This window comes from Stigmatopora nigra, chromosome 16, assembly GCF_051989575.1.
Source record: "Stigmatopora nigra isolate UIUO_SnigA chromosome 16, RoL_Snig_1.1, whole genome shotgun sequence".
Taxonomy (NCBI): Eukaryota; Metazoa; Chordata; class Actinopteri; order Syngnathiformes; family Syngnathidae; genus Stigmatopora; species Stigmatopora nigra.
Genome location: NC_135523.1, coordinates 7,129,196 through 7,147,437, shown reverse-complemented (window position 1 = coordinate 7,147,437; position 18,242 = coordinate 7,129,196). Strand labels below are relative to the sequence as shown.

At 37.0% G+C, this 18,242-nt stretch overlaps 1 protein-coding gene across 3 annotated transcripts in view; it reads left to right on the top strand.

The window, feature by feature from the left end:
- Positions 1-1,530: 1,530 nt before the first annotated feature.
- LOC144209896 (cyclic nucleotide-gated channel beta-3-like) overlaps positions 1,531-18,242 on the top strand; it is a 38,774-nt gene continuing 22,062 nt past the window's right edge. The window contains exons 1-7 of one of the 3 annotated variants that reach the window (XM_077736454.1): positions 1,531-1,759; positions 1,841-1,870; positions 1,992-2,043; positions 11,223-11,273; positions 12,362-12,446; positions 13,782-13,891; positions 14,691-14,812. The gene's annotated coding sequence lies outside the window, so the exon portion shown is untranslated. Of the gene's footprint in view, positions 1,871-1,991; positions 2,044-11,222; positions 11,274-12,361; positions 12,447-13,370; positions 13,605-13,781; positions 13,892-14,690; positions 14,813-18,242 lie in introns of all 3 variants that reach the window. The other 2 variants (XM_077736451.1, XM_077736455.1) reach the window with 2 other exon arrangements.

Below are 18,242 nucleotides of genomic sequence, written 5' to 3'. Positions count from 1 at the left end.
GTATTTTCCAGGAAGCGATCTATCCTCCCTTCTCCAACATCACCACCCTGAATATTTTCCCCCCTAATGCTGCCATCAGTCCGCATTGAAGCCATTGCCCAGCCCCATCACGCAAAGTGCCACTGGCTGCGGATGAATGCATCTCAGTGGGTTCGCACTGCAAGGCAGGAGACGGGCCAGAGGACCCATCTGCCATGACACTAATGCACTGACTCAGTGCTCAGAGCTTAACACTGCAGCCAGGACAAAACCCAGAGGGCTTTTGACACTTATACAACAGGGATCTGCATGATGGGCCATTTTCCAGCAAGCACCTATAATGCCACAACAGCCTTCTTCCACCTGTCTTCTTCCAATATAACATCGTTTTTCCTATTTGGCCCTAGATTTGGTTCTTTCACATCATTGATTTCAGCATGAAATAGGGGGCTTTTGAAAATTGCTTCTCTTAGGGGGGGACGATGGGAAAACATGATAAGAGAACGTACTAAAGAGACGTACGTGTTGGACATGCCCTTGTCTCAATGAGAGTGTGTCAACTGCTCCCTTGAGAAGAATAATAATACCTTAAATGGCTCAATCTACAGCATGTGCACAAACATACAAGCGTGTGTGTGTTGAAAACACATCATTTTATTTCTTGCCAATATCTTTCCAGTTTCCAAGTCGCCGCCCTTGACTTTCTTCCCATTATGTCTACATCATTTTTGATGTCAAAGCCAATATGAACATCATCTCTTCCAGTTTGCAAATGTCCAAAAGCTACATAGAATCAACTATTTCCTGGGAAGATAATCTGATCAGTTAGTTAAATGTGGTGGGAAGATTTTATGAGAAGGTAAAAACACATTTGCCTTAGTGATGATACCTGTTTTTCATTTAGCTACTTTGTATATCACTTTACAGTCTATAAAGCACACAGTTGAATGTCGGTTCATTAAAAATAAGCTCAATTCCAGCAAGAAAAGCAATGACAAGTATACATTTGCGATAAATGCCTAAAAAATCTAATCCTCTATTGTGTTATAAATTTTAATGGATAGTATAATTAGACACTACATGCATCTCATTCATATCAGTGTAAAAAAATAACTATCTGTATATGCATCATTATCATATATATAGTAACTTAACCAGTTTAGATGTAATTGCATATTAGACTTTATATTGCATCAAATCTGGTTTTGACTTGGAATTCAATAATGTTGTTACAGGTAATATTTTGAAGGCTAAATACAGCCATAACGATTTCAATCAAAGTATATTACTATCATCTTTGTACGGTGTGTACTAATTCACTGGATGATTAAAGTTTTAAGTCCAATACAATGTATATTATTTCTTGCTACATCACATCTAACGTTCTTTCAAAGATGTGCAACTGCCCAATTGCGCACTAGTTGCACACTCTGGGTGGACAAGAAAATCTATACAGCGCAGTACTTGCATTGCAAATATATTGGATAGTATATATAATAACTTTATCAGTATTATTTTACTTTGCGATTCTCTGAGTGGGAGGTGGCCAGCCAATCAACGGATGCGATGCAATGACGCTACGGAGCCAATCACAGCATTGACCGCATTTGCGCATCAGGCTAAAGCTAACTCAGCTAAAGTGATTGTGACACGCGACTCCTCAAACCAGCGTTAAATAGAACTTTGCATCTTTTCAGTTTATGTGGCGGTCGGAGGGACGTGCAAACAGAAGAACAAGCGTTGCAAGTGAGAGAGATCTTTTGATTTTCGAGTTTGAAAGGTATTTTCTGCTGACATGTAGACAAGGTAAAGTTGTTAGCGAGTTTTCTAATAGAAAAATATGAACATCTAATGCAACCAGACTACCTCAAGAACAGCCGTGAAAAATAAAGTAAGTCAGATTTGTGCAAATTGCAGTGTTATTTATTAAGATGCTTGATGTATGGATATTAATAATGAAATGTTATGGCTAGATCTTTAATGGGTAGTAAAAATACACTTGGTGATTGCAGGTGTCATACTGGTACTTCTGATGTTCCTCATCCTGCTCTTCAGTCTTCTCAGGTAGGATATTATTATTTTGTTTTTATTTTATTTTATCAATCTACCACTAGTTGTGCCATACAGGTATTAGTTACAATTTGTGAATGCTAGAAACAGAGTGGTAAGTCTAAAACATGAAAATCTGTTCCATATGCAAACTATGTTCATTTCTCAAGTCCCTATGTCTCTAGGAATGAATTTTGAAAGCAGATGTAATAAAGATTTGTAATGAAAAAAAAAAGAAATTGATCAGTGCTGATTTACATTTGTGCAGGGTGCAATGCATCAGTTATTATTTCCTCCCAAAGCTTATCTTTTTAATACAGGGCAGCCTGCATCACACTTGCATAGATATATCATACTCTTGCATTATTTGCTTTGTTCAGAATGACCTCAGACCCCAGTTCGATAGTGGAAAAGCATGGTGGGAATAGCCAGAACAAGTTTATTTATTTATTTTTTAATTATTTTAATCAGCTTTACGAATTGTTTTTGTATTAGGTGCAATTTCCTCCGGGCAATAAGCAACTGTTTATTTGAAAGATGTGATGAGGCAGAAAAAAAAGTGTTGATGCAATTGCTAAATCAGTATAAATAATTAAATTCCTCAATGTGAAGGAAGTCCGATTTTAATTTTATTGTTAAAAAAAAAAATAATTAATAAATTTTCCATACCACTTATCAGAGTTGCAGGGTGATGGAGCTTATCCCAGTCAACTATGGGCAGACATTCATGCTCGCACTTACCTAGGGCATAAAATTAAATATTTGTTTTTATTGTTATTTGACTATGCTCTGTTTTAAGGTAAGGATTTTCAAACAGTATTATTAATTGTTTGAAATGTACTTGCTTTTGTCATTCCACTATTTTGAGTTGTGACCCCATAATTCAATAGCTGCAGTGGACTAGCCATCTTTAACACAGTCCCCTAATGAGTGGTTGTTCGCAGACTGGTGGTGAACAAGGGAACTCTGTGAAATGTGAGCAAAAGTCAATGAAATAGAATGAGTCCTATTGATCACTGTTGAAATAAGGGATGTGAGTGCAGACATTGCCAGCCAAACTGACCCCATTTAACTATAATATGTAAAGGCACACTTATTGAATCTTATAACTTCCACACACTAGCCAGTTTGAGCAAATTAAATTTAGCATAGAATGTTCTTCATTTTCTTTGTTGGGAATGTCATCAGATGTAAATGACTAATACATGTTTGGGATGCAGAATAAGATATTTATATGGAAATGTGTGACTTGAGAATCCATGAATTATAGAATTTACATATAAAGTATACCTCTACTTACGAAATTTTCAAGTTTTGAAAAAACTTCTGAAACCAATGAATTGTTAACATTACATTGCTCTCAATGACAAATTGTTTGTTTGATATCTGTCTTACTTCAATGGTTTCACCACATATTGATGTCATCAACTCCTTCCCACGTTGCAATTTTTCCTTGTTTTCCTAGCAATTGTCTGCATTCACATTTATTTTCAGTAGACATTTCATTGGGACCTTACCGAGGCGTGATCTTGTCCAAGCCCACTAAATTACAGCGGATATGAAGCAGATGAATTGATGTTATTTTTTTCCCGCAAACTTTGATGATAATCAAAAGAAAAACTCATCCATACATGAAATAAACAGTCAATAAAAGCATTAGTATTGCTCAAAACCATGACTCCAATATTAGAGCATTTCATGTGCCTTAGCGCAATGAACTCATCAAAGGCACAAGTAGGAATCCTTTAATTGGAAAATAGATTTGCTGAAAGAATCGATATGGGATGGGGTGGCTGTGTATGCACACTCATACGAGGTATGACGGATTCAATGTTTCCCAGACCGCTTGCTCTGCCTTTAGGTCATTCTCGGTTGTCGTCAGTGACACGTACGTCTCTCTGCAAAGCCTGCTGTTGCCATCTGAAGCGGCAGATCTGGTTACCTGAGGGTCCTCCCTTGAGCTTTCAGCCCATATCAAAGTACACACTTGAACAGAGGGATAGAGGCAGGGTTCACATCCCAGACGACTGGGAAGAGAAAGGAAGGGGGGTTGAGATTCTTTTACTTTACATTGGACACAATCAGTACAGAGATAAAGCTTGTTTAAATAAAGAATATCCTCCCTGAAGTAGCTCATAAAAGATTTAGCAATGAAATAGGGTTGAGCTAAGGTGAACGCTATAGTTGGCTGAAGGAATGGCCATTGTGAACAATATAATGGGTGGAAATCAGCAGGTGTTGACTTAAGTCTCTCGTTAATAAAGCATGATGAGGTGATTTGCGGACACATTCGAGCACATGCTGGAAGAACAAAAAAGGTTTCTGTAGGGTGAACTCGGCAGGCAACCATAGTGATTATCTCAGTATGGTTAAGGACTTGCGAGATATACTTGTTTGAATAAAAATGGGAAAAACCAATAGGTTTTCCACTCTTCTCTTTAAAACTGCACCAAAGCCTTTTTAATTTTACTGCGCAACAATGAATTGTGAACATTAGCCAGCACATCCTTTTATTTTCTATAGCACATGTAAAGTTGCCAGTGCGATAACAATGAGTGGAAGGCAATATACAACCCTGAACTGGTTGCCAGCTAATTACAGGGCAAACAAAATCAACCATTCCCACTAACATAGAAACTCATCAGTAATTTAGAACCTTTAAATAATTGACATAAAATGAGTGTTTTCTGAAATGTGAGAATAAAACAAGTTAGGACATTTTAGAACACCCCGAAGAGAAAAAAAACGAAAACAAAAGAAAGTTGCCACCCAAACACAGAACATCAGATCTGAGTGCTAAGTGTGCAAACATGCTTGCAAGCAGCATGTATCGAACCTTGTCTTATTTATTGTCGCAAGCCATTTTCGAAGTGCACATGGAGTGGATGACTAAATGTGGCAACCATATGCTCAATTCTGTCCTTGCCACCCATATTGGTCTTCCCTCATCTCCGACTGTCTTTTCTATGTGCTCTGATTAACTCCACTTTATCCTCTCTTGCGTTGTTAGAATGCACCGTCTGTGTGTAGCTGATTCTTGGGAGGGTCATCAGAAGATCCCGACATGTTCCATTACAAAACGTTTCTGAGGAATTGGGTTTCAAGCAACCATGTAAAGAAGAATTGAGCTGAACCTAGTGGAGTGCTTCACCACCAAAACACCAGCTGGTGTACATTTCACAGCCCATTTGATCCTAAGGGGCATTTCTTTCCCTATCAGGGTGGCTATAAGCACGAGGAAAAAGCATCATTTTGAATACGTGCATCAACACCATTAACACTAATTGAATGGTGTAATCTAAAACCGTAGTTTTCCTTTGAAATTGAATTTTGCGTCGCACTTAATGAGACTGGAGAAAATGGACTCTTTGCATCATATGGAAGACTGATTATAAACATTCCAAGAAGGGGTTGGTTGCATCCATCCCTCATGTCTCAGTAGGAATGGGAGGCATCTTGCTGACATGTATGTAATGTTGTGGAACAAACTCCTTCTAGGTGCAGAGTAGCAACCCATTTTATCTGCTCAATCTTGCAGTCAAATGCTGACAATGAGATGAATAAGGCAGCCACAGGCCTTGGGTAAACAATGGAAGTCTATACATCAAAGATAAGAACAACACTTTGATGTCATTGTATGGCGTTCTTTTAAAAAAAAGAAGAAAAAAACAAGCTCACTTCTATACGTGTCAGAAATGCGTCAGAAAACATAAGCTAACCTAAGGGGAATGTTTTGGGATCCAGCAGAAAGAAGAAAAGAATGAAGAACTATTAAATATGGTGTGGAGGAAATGGACAGCTTGATAGCACACCTTTCAAGATGTTAGAACAGCGTATTAAAAATGAACATTCATTTCTCCTCCAGGAGCAATCCTTTGCAATTGTATTCTTTCGCCAGATGTGTAGAGACTGTCGCCAACATTGTACAATGAAACAGCCAGAAAGTGGGTTACACAGTTTATTTTAATGGAGACCAGACATGATTAAAAATGGCAGTTTGTTGGAAGTGGCAGGAAAGAGTTGTTCAAAGAGTGAAGTCTTCACCAAACATTGATTCAATCATTTCCAGAAAAGACTTCAATGTTCTACTGTTTTAATCTATCTTCTATTATTCATCCCACTAAAATCCAAGATATTCTTACCTTTTTACGTAGGCAAATTCATGCAAGTACGTAAGCTCGATGATACGATGTATTTTTGTACAACAATAGGTTGTTTGCCAATGTCTGCAAGGATTATATATTTTTTTAGATCGTGGTAAGGTAAGTGACCCTGCACAAATTTGGGTTATAGTTGGGACATGTAAAATATTCTGAACATATATTAGACAAACATAAACATATCTAGAAATTCCTGATAGGATTATTTTTCTAAATTTAAAAAAATAAATAAACATTGCATGCAAATACATGCACGTGGTTGTACAGTATTAATCGGTCACCTAATGGTTAAATCAATACAAATTCATAACAATTTTGATATTTTGACAACTTTCTGGATTTCTAGATTCATCACAACTGTAACGCTGTAACTTTGACAATAAATTGCATGAAAAATTTGCCACCAAACATTAGCCCGTCCTGTCAAATGGCATCTGAACAGTATATTCCACGGTTTGTACTTTGATTCCTCTCTCCTTTCATAGAAAACTTAACTACCGACCAACACACGCACCAAAAGGAAAAAAGAAAAGAAAAATAAATCAATACAGTCCTAGAAATACTCCTCTATTGTTGGTGTTAGGTTAGATTTTCTTGTTGTTACTTATGTAACATGCTATGGCCTGGAAAAGCCACACAACGTTGCTAGCAACTGGACCATGGCCTTATTTCATATGGCATTAAAAGAGATGTTTTGGAATTTCATGATTTTCTCTTGATAATTAAGTACATTTAGTCATCGTAGAGTTAAGGGTAGCCTCATTAAACATATTGGCAAATATCTTTGCTGCTAACGTTCATGTCCTAAAGGCGAGAATAGTTTGACTTTGTGATGTTAGATGCAGGAAGCTAGTTCAAACGATCCTGCAATATAAGTTGTGTACTTTAATCTTGGTCTGCTATATGCATGTTGATTAGAAAGTGGATTTTTTGATTTCTGTTTGAACAAGGCAGCATCCCATTCCTTTTTTTTTGCAGAATATAATTAAAAGGAGAAAAGTTATTCATGTGGACATACTATGCTGCTCTTTTCCAAATTAAAGCAGTAAATACTTCAGTGTAAAGTAATCGCAAGCAAAAAAAATTGCACCAGACAGTGTTTTCTTTTTTTTTTTTGCTCAGTTTTTTTTTTTTTAAACTTCCATTAAGTCGCGAATGTTGTTGACACGCTCCTATTTATTCATTTGCATTTAGATGCGGCAGAGCCAATGCTACTCCAAAGAGTGCGGAATCATTTTATTTCCCTGCGCAGAGCTCTTTCAACTTTAATAATAAAGAGTGCTTCATTCTGAGAGAAGTATCTTGTTTTCCCAAACAAAATGTGAAGTTCAACTATAGTTCATGTCATTGGCTTCATTGAACTCAAAATGCACCATTGAGACAAAAGTGGAGGCAAAAGAACGTCTGAGTTTGATCCCTCTGGCTTGACTCACACTATAAAACAGAACAGCCAAAACAGGTGCATGGACTTTTTCCATGCAACATTTCTGACATATTGTCAAATTAAATTGCGGTGTAGATTAAATCTGAGGGCCAGATCCATGAATTCTTTGGGTTGAGTTTGAAGTGCTACCCTAGGGATTTCAAATAACTCAACTAAAACAAAAGAATGTGCCTTTCACAGTAAAGAAATATAAGACATTTTAAGATTGATATGATTGCAAAAAGTTTTTCTCTTATTCGCCTAGAGCTAAAGAGGAAATGGGTGTTTTGGAAACACAAAAACCAAAAGGGACTTGGTGGATTGATTGATTGAGCAACAAAATCTCAGATTTAAACAAAAGAAATGAGGTTTGGATCTCGTCCCTAGCCAAACTTATATAAGCTATGTCCTTAAACTTGAAATTATAATGACAAACTATTATATCCAAGTATGATTTTACACATGTTGTACCCACATTTCACACAATTTAGTTTAGTTTTGTAAACATTTCAGTTCCATCTACTGGTGAATAAAATCATCTAGGTCATCCCAGAACTGGGTCAGGGATATTTTTTGGACCCATTATTTCCTGAAGTTTTTAAAAGGTTCACCAGTAAAGACAGCCTAATATGATTTTCGTACTAGCTAATTATATCATGAATAATTTGTAGTGCGCTACACTGGGAAATATGTGCACGTATGTGGAGTCGGAAAGGATAATAGAACGGGGAAAGGAAGAGGGGAAAAAAGATCAGTCTTTAAGACAGAGTCGACAAGGTTACTGATGTTCAAATGGGCTGAAAGGGGGCATAAAAAATGGACCATTTGCTCAACCTCTGATGTTAATAAGACAAGATAATACTTGGCTTTCGAATCAAACCTTTTTAGGTTTGAATCTGCTCAAGCCTATGAGATTTGTCTCTAAAATGAAAATTACCTGAATCGGGCACACTTTGTTGTCAGATTTGGTAATAGTTTTTCTGGGTTTGCACTTTGAAGATTATAATTTTTGTTGATCTGTGATGTAGTGAGTGGCATTTAGTATGACGCCAACCAATTAGAAATTGAAGGGGAAAAGTTCAAGGCAGCAATTAGTTGAGTTGGAAAAGAACCAATGGATGTGGGGATACTGTTTGATCCATTTAGTTCCTATTCCGTATAAATGGAACATCCAGTTGCCAATAATAATGATTTTTCCCCCTACAATTAATCTGTCACCATCGGAGAAGATTTCACACTTGTAAAACTCCTGTTTTCTTTCTCTCAAAATGGTCAGTACAGTAAATGTGTTTGTTTTCTTGTTTGCCTTCAAACAAGTCAGGCGACTAATTAGTCTTTGAGCTGCATAATTTTAGAGTCAAACTGTGAGGCAGCACCACACATTGCTGTCGTCCCTTTGGGTGTTTTTTGACACGGTTGCGGACACAGTGCAATTTGTTCCCTTTCTGCCGTTATCATTTTGTCATCCATCAAATTGCGTCAGCGCATCGTACTGTTTTCTTCCATTCCACCAACATGTGCCTTTACTTTTTTCTTGGCATTCTTTGGAAGATTAATAGAAACTGTCTGCAAAATCCCATTTTAAACTATTGCAGTGTGACATTGTATTTGTTTGCAGTATTCCATTGGTCCAGCCTGACAGTATATATCTATATCTATATATTGTCGTACATTTGCTTTATAATTGTCAAATATTGAGAGTCAAAGTGGATTATTTTGCATTTATTATTGAACGTAACAATAGCACTTGGACCTAGTAACCCTCTGAGTAACTTTGTTGAGTTTTTTTTTTACAAAATGTACTCTCTTTTCCTGGGTATTTGCATGCTTTGGAGCATTTAATGGCTTTATATAGCTTTAGAATTTCCTGGATAACTGACAGATACATGAGCAGAGCATGGCAGAGGTAAATGACACACAGGGCAATAAGACTGTGAAGTTAGAGATGGTAGTGGAGTGGAGGAAACTGACAGCTCCTGGGGAGGACAGACAAGCCATTGTGGGAATGAGAAGAAATAGCGTGCTCCCAATGAGACGAGTGGAGCTGGGCGCATCAGTGACACTTTGCTAAAGAGATGTGTGGACAAAAGAACGCATGCACGAAGAGATTGGAAGACTTATTTCAGCAGATTATTGCACACTGAGATGTTGTCTGTCGAAGAAGCAGTTTAACAATTGGGTTCCAGTGGAAAAAATTCACACCAGTTTGATGTTCACTGTTGCTGGGCCAGCAATCTTATGAACTCTGAATAATGTAAACAACAACAAAAATCAGTCAATATTTTTTTTCTGTGCACAGGTCAGTCTCCTTTTTTTATGATGGTTGACTTTATGAAGCTTTAGCCATAACCGAGCAGCCTAAACAAATACATCCATGAATTCCATTTAGTGTCTTGGAAGTTTAGTTTTTAGGTTCAGTCTTGGCTTTAGTGTTTTGTGTTCTTCAGCAATTGTAACCCAAGGACCACTAATCGGTTTACTGCAGTAAACTCATAATATAATAGTCGACAAAGATTTTGTTTTCCCCAGCATCTCAGCTACATGTGACCTAGTTGTTCTGACAATTTTAATACTCAAATATTCACTCGACCATGCTCCAGATACTCACTAAGTCTCATATATCCCATTAAAAAATGATTTTGTTTAATATTTTAATTCTAAGTTGTTCGACTGGTGAACTGTTACACTGTAGAAGTTACATTCTGTAGTATTAATGTTAACACTGTGCTTCATGTCTGGAACGAATATTATGGCATATAATGAACTAACACAAATATCTGGCTCTACGTTCCAATGGTTGGCCTCTGATATAGTCACAGATATTCGATTGGAAATCATTTACATGAATCTAAGACACATTGTATATATCAATATTTACACAACTATATGTATGTATGTATGTATGTACAGATTGAAAATTCTCCACCTGCATTGTAAGGTCTGCCAAATTAATCAGTGTAGGGAAATGAGCTCGGAATGAATTCATCTCAGATGGATGAGGAACTGCTCCCATCTGTTGGGGCCGTTGCGAACCTGAGAGACTTTGAGAATTCTTATTTCCCCCGAGGTGGTGGATGTGGATCCTAGACCAAGGAAGAGCATGGCGGAACTAAATGGGGTGTATGTAGAGGGACATTTATCTGTGACGACTGAGGATACAAGCACAGCAGACACGCGCACACACAGCTAGAAGCAGTTCATATATCCTTATCGTGACCTATTTCTCCTTATGTTACCTGGTATTATGAAAACTCCTTATCTTCAGTGTGCGAGGCGGCCAGAAAGGTGAGGTCAGCTATACTGAGGAAGATTACCCCGAGTTCAAACTAACAGGAGCAGAACAAAGCAGTAGACAATGTTCCCGCAGATGTTCCAGGAATGAAAAAAAGAAAGAAAGGAAATGTGTGAAATTAGATAACACAAATCTTTTGAACTCATGCGATTTTGCATTAGGGTTATATTAGTAACAGGTAAGCTTGGAAAGTTATAATGAAAAACTTGTATATTTTGCGTTTTTTTTATGGGAGGAGAATGATTTAATAGTACATAGCCCTATAAGCCTGAGAGGATTCTCACTCTGATAATCAGTAACCAATTTTTTTATGGTTTAGATGTTCGAGATTCATCACATGTCACTGCTTCCAGTGGTCAACATCTGTCAGGTAAGTCTGAAATTGTTGGAGGGATAACCTGATATTAAGACAGTGATGCGCTGAATTAATCAGAGTTTAAGATTAATCCAAGATTTACTGTATTTTCTGCACTAACGCAACTAAAAGACTAAAATTTTCTCAGATATATATCAAAATTGGTTAATCATTCCCGTTAGGGGATGTGTGCCACAATCCCCAAAAACTAGTACTACTACAACCACCACTACTGCTTCGACTGTTTCTTATAATCCAGTGCACTTTATATATGAAATAAACTTTAACATAGGCCAATCATTAACGGTATGACTCATAGTTTCAAATAAATGGCAATTTTTGTCACTCAAGGTAACTCATAATAAAGCTAACTAATGTACTTCATTCTAATTGTATTGCTTCAATGTCAAAGTAGTATGAGTATGTATCCTACCCAATTGGAAAAGTGATTCATAAAAAGTCTTACCGCCCACAGAAAAGCTATTTTAAACAGTTATGTGACCTTTTTGTTCTGCATGGTAGCACACTAGAATTATTGGGATGCAAAGTCATTTGCAAAGCAATAAAACAAAATAAACACATCTTTACAATTACTGAGTGGAATAAGATTCCATTTCCAGGGGGCATCTCTTAAAACCTTTACAATGCCATTGAATAGCTTTGGTGATCTACTTATCCCTTAAAATAATAGAACAAAAACAACATCTGCAAAAGGCAGACAGCATTTTTTGTATCAAGCTAGTACTTTTCTTCCAATTTCCCTTCCAAGTTAGACCCATGGAGGGTGATTTCAGATCTAGAACTGCATCACAGGCGTTGAAAACAGCTGTATTTTAACTGACTAGTTGAAACACCTTAAAGTCTTCGATGACAATGACTCTCCATGATATAAATATGATTTTAGTCTGCTTGAAGAGGGTAAATGCTGCTCAGGTCGTAATATGGAAATGTATTCATCGTTCTGCACTTTAATGCGGATGTGTTACTTTGCATTAGGGAAACCCCTTGCACCTTCCAAACAATAAAACAAACCTTGTGTTCATGACATTAACGTTCCAATCTCAGTGCAGTACATTCACTTTTGGCAATTTTCAATGTTACAGCCATGCACAAACTGGAAATGAAATCATCCATGTTGGGCTGAAAGTCACGTCTGGTTATGCTCAACAGCTGAGAGCCATATGGAAGGTATCAAACATCTTCAGTCTTTTTTGACATACACATTTTTTGGCTCTATACTCCCACAGCAATTCATCTTGCAGTTAAAATGTATTAACTTGGCTTTGAAATATATAACCTTTACCATATAGACTTTGATATAATATGTTTTAGGGTATATTTTTACATTTTGATGAAATTGAGTGTTGCGCCCCCAAACAAGAACATATTTGGTGTGTTTCAGAGTGTGTGTGTTTGTGTGGGTGGGGTTGGTGGTGCAACAGAGACTAAACAAAAGATAAACGTTTCTCAAAACAACATAATGGTACAGCTGGAACAGATCATTTATCAACTGCATTCAAAGTTGTGATGTAAAATAACTCAACAATAGAAACTTTCCCTGCATATCTTGTACACTATAACAACACACACGTGTGTGTATATATAAATATGTGTGTGTGTGAATATATGTATATATAAATGTGTATGTATATTCCACCTAATGGTGTAGAGATTCACTCGCCTGACTTTGGTGCATCGGATAGTGAATGGTTGTCTCTGTGTGACCTACAAATGACTAAGGATTAATCCAGGAAGTAGTCAAATTTTAGCCCAATGTCTGCTGTAATAGGCTCCAGCACCCCATGACCTTAATAAGTATGAGCAGAATGAAAGTATGAGGAAGATGTATATATATATATATATGTCTAGTATCACTGTCTTATTTGCCTTGATTTGTCTGAAAGAGCTAATAGTGCAAAAATTCTGTGGGAATTGCACAACGATGCCAAGCCAACATTTAGTCAAGTGACTTGAAGATGCAAATACATACACAAAAAGCGAAGCAGTACCATGATGAAAGGGGTCTGGTGCTCAGGAGGTTGCACTTCATTAAGGGGGATGACAAACTTGTGCCAAGCTCTGTTCTGTTTACCCTTTCACATCTCATTGTAGACGATGGGAAGCGAAGTCTGTCACGGGAGGAGCCGTGTAACATCCTTTATACGGCCTGACAATCAGGACAACATTAAGTGTTGACTCGTCAGGCCAGGGAAAGTTGGCCGGTCAGCATCCAGATGATGGATTACCTTTAAAGGCCTGAAAATTGAGACTCATTTGTGTTTCCTTCCATACACTGTTTATTATTGCACCCTGTTTGCACTCATCTCTCAGCAGATGGGCCTCAGGGTAGGTTGCCGATAATTGTCCGCTCTGGCAAGGTTCAACTAAGATGCCTTGTGAATGATTAAAATATAGATACAATGTGAGAGATTGAAATAAAAATAAGGTGGAACTCTAATAAATATGATATTGTTCAAAGATGCTTTTGACATTTTTTTTCTCCTTCCATTTCCATCATTGTAGGGGTTGAAGTTGGCAATCTATGAAGACACGATGAAAAATACTAAATGGTGTGAATCAACTACAGAAAGACTTCATGGAAATTCTGAAAGATGCTCATAACAACTCAAATGGTAATATGGTTTTCCTATTTAAAATTGGCAGTACCATATGATGTATAATTGCGCAAGAGAGAAGAACAAGTATATAAGAAATATGGCCATTTGTGCAACATATTTCATGTAAATAACAAAGTTAATTTCCACTCGTCTCTGCAATGCATAGAAAATGGGGAGCCATGACTTTATCCTCCTGAGAATGTCTGTGTTTGAGCTTTCTCAATATTGTCGCTTTATGATTCAGCAGGAAATTTCCTCCATATGGCGGCCAAACTGTTTAAGGTGAACTAGCATAGAACAATTGAGTGGCCATGTCACGCGTCATCTGGCCACTTACAGCTTGGCAGATATTGAAAGGCTTAATGTTGCATCCATCAGCTGTTTTAAACAAGCACATACTGGCAAATACTCATCAAAAATGCAATTGAACTTACACTGAAGCCTTGCATATTACTTATACTTGAGATGAAGATAATTGGATTTAGGAATGGATAATTTCCATTCTACTTGTTTCTTATGGCAGTAGGAAAAGTACATGTCAAAAAACCTTAATTGGATCCTTCGATCCAAGGATAATAGGATTCTTAACTTTCATTTTTTTATTTTTAAAAATGTTATATATGTATATATTTTTCTTAACCAAAGTCAAAAGAACACATTCCCCCCAACCTTAGTGTTGAAAGAAAGATTTTCATTGAGATTAATGGCTTTCATGTGACGAGTTCCAGAAACAGGGGCTGCGGTAAAGATGCAAACTGGCTTACGTTTTGTCTTTGACTAATATCTGCCTTTTATCTACCATCTCTGCTGATAGGACCGTTTCCCACCTCTGCATCAAAGTGATGACTAAAGCCGTAATTACCAGATCTTATCTGGAGGCAAAGCACTGCTAAAACTGAATCATGTTCCTTCGAACAGAGCAGAGCCTCTGTAAAGGTAAGGGACCCCCCCTTTCTTTGTACATCTGCAGTTTATTTAGACAAAAATGCACAGTCAAATTGGATATATGTGTTGCTGTTAAAATGAGAATGTAAAAAAAAACAATGAAAAACTTGCACCATTCTATATACTACACATTTTTAAATGTGGTTCATTTTGAGACATTGTAGAAAAAAAGCACATGATGATCAAATTGAAAGATCATGCAAATCATTCACAATGAATTCAAGAATTTTCTGTTTATCCTCACTAGGGTCAAGGGGTGCTGGTTATCATAGTCAATAATAGGGGGGTAACACCCTGAATTGCTTACCAGCCAATCACAGGGCAGAAACTAGAGTACATGTAGAAAACCAATTCAGTCCCTTACATACTGAGTGTTTCATCCCTATATATAATTTGGATCTGTTTTGGGTTTTTTTCATTAAATATCCTGGCATGGCATTGTTTTACAGTAACACCTTGACATATGGGGAAATTGAGATACGAGTAAAGTTCCGGAAAATATTTACCTTGAGATATGAGACAAATTTTGAGATACGAGCATGTGAGGAGCGAGAGGCTGCTTATAATTTCAGCACGCTGTCTTTATCACCACATCTCCCTCGTGGAAAGAACTCTAGGAGTACTGGGCGGGGGGTTGCATTTTCTTCGATGAGCGGTGTACGTGTGACGGAGCTTGCAACAATATGTACCATCCTGAAGCAGAAGGACGCTATTAAGGGTATCAAGCCTTCCAAGGACTAACCACAATTTACAAGCTACGCAGTGACATTCATAATCAGATGGAGAGCCTTCTATTAAAATGGATAAAAGATAAAGAGTTTGTGGGAGACAGTGTGACCAAGTTGATTTCATGCGAAAAAGCCAGCAGAATTTCCATGAATTCAAAAGCAAGCAAGTAAACATGAATGTGATTGTTCCAGTCCAAACACTAAATGAATGACCCAATTCTCTCAAATGAAGAAGCAACAGAACAAATGAGCATGTCCACCATGTCACCACAGTGACGTCTATTTAGTGTAACCAACTTTAATGGATTACCAGCATAGCTCAATGATGTATAAAATGGAATATTACAAGAAGAAACAACTTTGAGATAAAACAAAGACAAGAAGTTGCTGAATGTATGAGTGCGATGATTATTCTTGATATCTTTACATGGAAAGATGAGAATAGACAAACTTTAAACAAAACTTTCTTACAGCCTCAGATCAATTATACAAGACGTTAAACTTCTTTACTACTCTCGTTGTGCTAAACTCATCCATCCATTTATTCATTTATTAATCCAGTATACCGCTTATCCTTATGGGGGTGTTTGATCTTATCCTCGCTAACTATGGGCAGGGGGTGGGGTTGACTCTAAACAACTTGCCAGTCAATTGCAACTGCTACACTCACCTTATCCCATAAAACAACTTTTGGATTCATAATTAATAGACTGAAATGTCACACATCTTATCTGTTTAGTAACATATCCTTAGGTTCCCTACAGATTGCATGCACCAAATTGGCTAACCGTAAGTTCAACATAAGGATACATCGATGTGGTGAGGTTACCGCAGCCCTATTTTGTGCACGTAGTTTGGATTAAAATGGCTGGAAACAGATACCTAATCATAGGGAAAATAGAAACCACAATAATTTGTCTGTGAAGATAAACGAAGGGATCAATGTGCATTATGTTTATGAATACAAATGACCTCTCTGCAGTAACTGCAGATTGGAATCATAGCATGCATGCTGTGAACTCTTTATGTGCTTTTTGCAAGATACATTCTAATGTACAAATAAGTAGGCAACTTTACACATATACACAAATCACTGTAATGAGTGAGGGACAGGGGGCACTTTAATATATAGTACGATTTAATATGGAGGAAATTAGACTCTTTGATGTGGATCATTAGATTGGTATCAACCCAAGCATGGTTTTCATTTTATCTCATCCAAATGTATCGTGGATGCATGCAGGAGTGCAATATTAGAGATCATAGGATAGAGTACGCCTTTATTATTCCCACTATCAGGAAATTCATTGTTTGTAGATTGAAGGTGGACAGTAGTGAGCATGTGATTAATAATATCAAGGAATAGAACCCGCCCCGCCCTTCCAACCATAATTTTGCATATTTTACAATGAAGCGATGAGAATTATCATAATTAGAGATTTAGTCTATGGGTAAACTTTATATATAATGTCAATTAATAACTGTCTAACCGTCAATCGCAAGCTGCTTGTGTAGGGCTTTCTGACAACATTTCTGCAAAGCGATTAGCATTAAAAGAAAGAAAAAGAAAAAAAAATATAAATACAGAATATAAAAGAACTCTTTAGTGAGTGAGACTAAATTATACACAGCAAATGCACACATACACACACACACACACACACACACACACACACACACACACACACACACACACACACACACACACACACACACACACACACACACACGCTTAAATCCATGCTCAACTGTTTTGCTTTGGTCCCGCCTGCTTCTCCTTAGACACACTTCAATTAGCACCCCATTTGAATCATTCACACTGTAAAATTGTCCCCGCGAGATGCTTCATCTCAAATGAACTAAATAAAGTAGTCCAAACCTGAGGCTATTCTGCAGGCGCTTTGGAATTAAAATTGAGTTGAACTTTACGATTTTACAGTCAAACTCCGGTAGTGATTGTTATCATCAAATGGATTCTTGGCGAGACAAATGTTTCTTAAAATTTTAAGGAATAAACTAAGAATTTTAGTGGTGGGGGTGTCTGAAATGCAGTGAATTTGTATACAAAATTATGCTGTTACGTTTTAAAACCCTAAGACAATAAGGACAGTTTGTAGTATTTTTACGTCAAGTTGAAGGCGATAATTCTGGTCTTTAAAATTAGCAATCAAATTGGACCATATGAACTAGCCATCACTATGTAGAGATTCAGGAACATATTTAATACTATGAGTTATATTTTGTGGCATGAGTAAAATTTTCTTTTCTGTCCTACTCTGCTCACCCAGCCCTACATCAATGCTTAGGCATATTTCTCTTCTATCTTGATGTCTAATATAAGAAATTTCCACATTAGGCATAATTTTCTAACACACTCATAGTCATGTTTGCACATATCAACTTGGAGACTCAAAAGGATGGAAATGTGCCCAAACATAAGTAAAAAGCAAACTATCATTAAGCCCCTGAAATAATCCTCTGACCGTTTTAACCCTTCATTCTCTAGTCTTAAATTATTCCTTCTTAGTATGAATTTCAGATCAATGACACTTAAGAATAATGGTTTTCAGAGACATCTGTGTTTCATAATTTTGTATTATTAGTAAATACATTAGTTTTTTGCTAACCGGAACTTGATTGAGGGATAAACATGTGTAACTAATACTAGATACATATGAATTCCTTGACCCATT